General features: G+C 36.9%; 1 protein-coding gene across 4 annotated transcripts in view; it reads right to left on the reverse strand.

The window, feature by feature from the left end:
• Nucleotides 1-4,598, reverse strand: part of sona (sol narae metalloprotease) — a 53,057-nt gene extending 48,459 nt beyond the window's left edge. For 2 of the 4 annotated variants that reach the window (XM_081979422.1, XM_081979424.1), the window contains exon 1: nucleotides 1,804-2,313. The gene's annotated coding sequence lies outside the window, so the exon portion shown is untranslated. Of the gene's footprint in view, nucleotides 1-1,803; nucleotides 2,314-2,794; nucleotides 2,922-2,971; nucleotides 3,144-3,219; nucleotides 3,395-3,612; nucleotides 3,702-4,363 lie in introns of those variants that run through there. The other 2 variants (XM_081979423.1, XM_081979425.1) reach the window with 2 other exon arrangements.
• Between the last annotated feature and the right edge of the window lie 504 nt (nucleotides 4,599-5,102).

The raw sequence follows: 5,102 nt of genomic DNA on the forward strand, positions 1-5,102 counted from the left end.
AATTTACCAAGTTTTTAAAGTTTAAACCACATTTTAACCGTCACGTGATTAATTTTGACAGATATCAACTGGCCTTTACAGTGGTGCAAGCTCAGAATTGCATTATCAACGTCACGTGACGTGTACTTTGCAATTTAAGTTTTTACAACTGTCCAAGGATTATTTATTAATTTTCCAAAGTTTAAACTGCGTTTTGAAGGTCACGTGACTGTTTTTGACACTGTCAACTAGTCTTTACAGTGTTGCAAGCTCAAAAATTGAATTATCCAAGTCACGTAACGTGTATTTTGCAATTTAAGTTTATACAAATGTCTAAATTTTATTTATCAATTTTCCAAAATTTACACGGCGTTTTGAAGGTCACGTGACTGTTTTTTACACTGTCAACTAGACAACCGTAAAAAAATATTTTTGTTTGTTAAAATTTGAAAAAACAGTCACCTGAACCACAACCAAATCAAATGTCAAAAATTTGGAAAAACTTTTACGTTGTCACCTAACCTAACCTAATAACTGTCACGTGACGTTTGAACAAAATGAATTTTAAGCTTTTGGGTCTTCAAAATTTGGAAAAGCAATCAGGTAACCTGAGGAAGTAATTTTTTTCTTGAATCATCAATCCTTATGACAAATTGTAGAAGCAGACATGCTACTTAATTAATCTGACCTAAAAACTGCCACGTGATCAAAAAAAAAAATTTCAAAGGTGTTTTTCAGCAATGTTTATCATCATTGTCTCAATACCAGGGGCTTTATAACTGAATTTATGACACAAATGTGTAGGTAAACATTTGAAGGCATTCTGAGGCAGTTTAAATAATTTAAAGGCATTTCGAGATATTTCAAGGTATTTCAGGCAGTTTTAAGGCATTTTGAGCAATAATTAAGCATTGTGAGGTATTTTATAAGCATTTCAACGTATTTTGTAACCAATAAGGCATTTTGGTGTACAAAAAATTATCGGCGGTCTACCCCCTCGTTTGCCAAGTGACAATTGGCCTTTACAGTGTTGCAAGCTCAAAATTGCATTATCACGTGACATGTCCCTTACTATTTCAACTACATTTTAAAAGTCACGTGACTAATTGTGACACCTGTCTTTACAGGTAGCAACTTTAAAATTACATAACAGTTTTTACAAAAATCCATGTGTGTTTTAAGTGAGAAATATAAACAAAAAAATTCCGATTGAGCAAACAAAATACATTTAAAATGATCAAAAAACGGTGTGAAATGTTCGACAAGTGATTGATATATGTCAATGCTTTGACTTTGATGATTCACCAGAAATTCCAAAACTTTGCTAAATTAAACTAACACTATCAAATCAAAATTAACGGAACAACAGATCTAAAAAAATTTCTGTAGATTCCAGCGTTGCCACATCTATACTGATACTATTTTTTAATTCTGCTACTCGGTCTGGACCGTGTTTGTTCTGAAAAGTTTCTCTCTAAATTTGATCGTTTTCGAGATATTTAATTAAACAGTGAAATTTTCAATATTTAAGGTTAGGGCCAAACGGTTTATATTTTTTTTACTGAGATGTACAAGTAATGCAATTTTACTAAAAACACTGGAAAAGTGTTTTAAATGCATATTAAGGACACTCCGGTTTTTTTGTCAAACTTTCTCAGTAAATTATCAATGATCACTCACAGATTTCATTAAAAAGAATTTTTTTTATAAAACAAATACGTAGACAACTAATTCAGGCATACAAATTTCGCGTTTTGAACATCATCAGACACATTGTGCGATTGAGAGAGACAAAAATATTTGACAAAAGTGCGATCAACTTACCGAAGTGTTTGAAAGTGGCGCCAAAATAAAAGTAGAAAATAAATCCTCAAAAAACGTGAGTGTAACTTTTTAGTGACAACTTTTGCGAACCCGAAAGCAGCGAGAAACTAAGCAAAAAAAAATGCACTTTATCAAACACTGAACTCCTGAACGACACTGCCAGCGACGTCAACGTACCCGCCTTCAAATGTCATTATTTTCCGCGCGATAAATTAAATCGAAAAAAAAACACGTTTTAATACAATTTCCGGATTTTTGTTTAATTAAAAAAATGGTGGTGGTACGTTACTTGGTAGCGAACTGGACCTCTGACCGTGCATGCGTCCAGGTCCGATCCCGAATCGGTACTGACGCGACTGTCTGAATAATTCGGCGCTGTCAAAGTCGAGAAGAAGGGAAAGAAAAAAAACGCCAAAAACCAAGGAAAAACGCGAAAAAATCGGCAACGCTCGGAAACAATTGGCGCGCGCCGGCTTTGCGCTCAAGCCAACTCTGATCGACGGTCGCGGCTACTAAAAACGCGACCCGACCACGCAGAGAGGGAAAGTAAAATCGCTTAGAAGGGGAACGCTGACCGGTCACGGACGCCATTTTTCATTAACCCATTCATCTGTCATTCAATCTAGAGACTGTCAACCGAAACCAATAAATCTGAAAGCAACATTGCCAAGTCTATCACCCAAATTCTGATGTGTTGTCCATTAAGTAGCCGGAGATTTATTGTTTGGTGACTTTTGTTAGCCAGTTTATAAACAATTTTTAAAAATATAGCAACAATGCAAAAATTTCAAGGTACAGAGTATAAAGTGTGGCAACATAAATGACATTTAACCTCGTCTCATTTAACTCAAGCTTAAATTAAGCTGTGACAGTATAGGCGACAAAAGTCACACTCTAAACTACACTTAAGCTTTGCTTAAAGCGGTGGCGGAAAATGACTTAACAAAGCATTCAAAATCGGTTTTGTACAGAAAACTAAACAGTTACCAACCTCAAAAATCCACTAGGGTGGTGCTCGAGGTTACATTGTCCTGTCCTGGCAAAACACTTCCTTGAACCCAGCAGACTGTTTCAAACTCTACTCCAGAACGTTGGGAGTCACTTGAAGTCCGGAAAACCTGTGGAAACCCACTTTAAAACGTAGAAATCACAAAAAAAGGGCACTTACCCTGCACCAAACTGAAACAGAACTGTCAAGTGACAGATGACATTTGATCTAAACCACTGTTGTCTGGTAGTGTTACTGGGACGTCCCAACAACTGGATTTTCCTTTTAAATGACCAGCTTCTGAAGCGATTTGGCGCAGAAATGCACTTTTCAAACGATACAAAATGGCCGACTATGAACACAGAGGCCAAGTTAAAGAAACTTTAAAATTACCCATAAAAATCAGTTGTTTTTTTTTAGCTATTTACCTGTATTTGACTTATTTGAGCAATGGGCTTCATTTTCAACATAACCCTGGCAAATCTGGGGGAGGATCTGGAAAGTCTATGGAGTTGTAGTGTTGACTGGACTTAACATCAGAAAAAACGTGTCCTAGAACTCGGATGACCTCCCAAGCTAGCCATCAATTTCCACCCACAAAACCTGCAAAAATGCACTTTTTAACGGAAAAACAACTAAATAAACGGCACCCACACTGCACTCCATTAAAACAACCACCTTCAACTGTCATTTATCAATTTGTTGAAGTGACAAATGACATTTGACCTAAACCCACCTCCAGAGGGTTTCTTTGTCTAATACATGTCAATCGCGGTGTAAAAAAAGAGAGACAACTATAAGAAAAAAGTATGGACACCCACCTTGATTTTTGTTGTTGTGATGACGTCACGCCGACTGTATTTTTCTCCAATTCTCCACATTCAAAATTCCGACTTCTAATTAGCAAAATCTGGAATAAATGGACGGAAAAACGTTTATGACGACATGGTTCCTGGAATTTTGCGTAGAAGTGCACTAAGAACACAAAATGGCCGATCCTCTGCCAAGCCAAAAACATTTTACTTATTTACCGGATAAACGTTATTTTGTACCTTTATGTGATACCGGAACAACACTTTCACTGTTATTTTGCACACATTTACTAGAGTTTTACTGGAGTATTGTTGCAATAAGGACTAGCCTCTGTACTGCGAGACTAGGAATCCAAATCAGGGTTTTACAAGCGGAGCAACGCTGGGAAACGCCGTTACAACACGAATAAACCACGTTGAGTGTAGTTTTACGTGCAAAAACCAACTTTTAAAGCCAAAATCACGAAACTACCGCACAAACCATATACAAAACTGACAAACTAGTAAACAAGTAAACTGATCATTGACAAATGACAATTAACTGCAAAATGACAGTACACTGAGTCACGGATTATGTTTCTCTCCGTCTGTTAGGTACATTTGAGTTGTAAACAAGGAAGAAGACAACAAATGTTTTCGGCTTGTTTGGAAAGTCCTAATACAATTTCCAAAGGTAAGATTAAAAAATAAATAAAAACACTTGTGTAAATGACTCAAAGGCTCTCATATCTATAAAAATTGGTAAAGTAGGTACACTAACCTGCAAAAATAACCAAGGTGACGTCAGCACAATAGGAATCTCCAGTCTAATATGGTGTTCCTGTGTGTTTTCCAGGCTTTCACAGCCCCATATCAAGACACTAGTGTTCCTTCCAGTCCGCAGCAGGATTACAACAAGTTTTTGGTTCATTCCAGTTAGGGAAGTGTCCAGTCAAAACTTTGCCTACAAGTCCTAGTTGTAATTAAACGAGTACAGAACACTTCTGTAACACTAATAAACACTTTAAAAGCGTTTAAACACTTAAAAAAGCACTTTTAACGGTTACACACGGACAAACGTCATAACCCTCCGCATTAAAACAAACAACTTCAGTGCTGCACTGCTGCTTTCAGACAACAGGTGGCGCCACAAAAAATTTTACCTTAGAGGTGTTCTTGTAACATGGACTGGCCATGATACGTTACCAAAATAAAGACACATCGATCGAAAGTAAAAAGAACAAATATCTATGTTTACATTCATTTTATTCATTGGATAACTCATTGCACTGGGTTCCCCTTGTTCTTCTCGTAAAATTGCGGTTTTCAAAGCGAGCAAGAGTGAAAGGAAATCGTTACACAGTCGTACGGTGTTACGTATGAAAGGAGCAAACCGGCAACGTCGCCTTCATTGTGGTGATTTACCGATTTTTTGGTGGTATCGTCCTCTGGCGGTACCCTTCGGTACTAAAATACTGAACAGGGACTTGAAGGTATGCAATCGCAAAAAATTATTTACA

This window comes from Ips typographus, linkage group LG5, assembly GCF_016097725.1.
Source record: "Ips typographus isolate SLU linkage group LG5, UJ_Ityp_2.0, whole genome shotgun sequence".
NCBI classification, from domain to species: domain Eukaryota; kingdom Metazoa; phylum Arthropoda; class Insecta; order Coleoptera; family Curculionidae; genus Ips; species Ips typographus.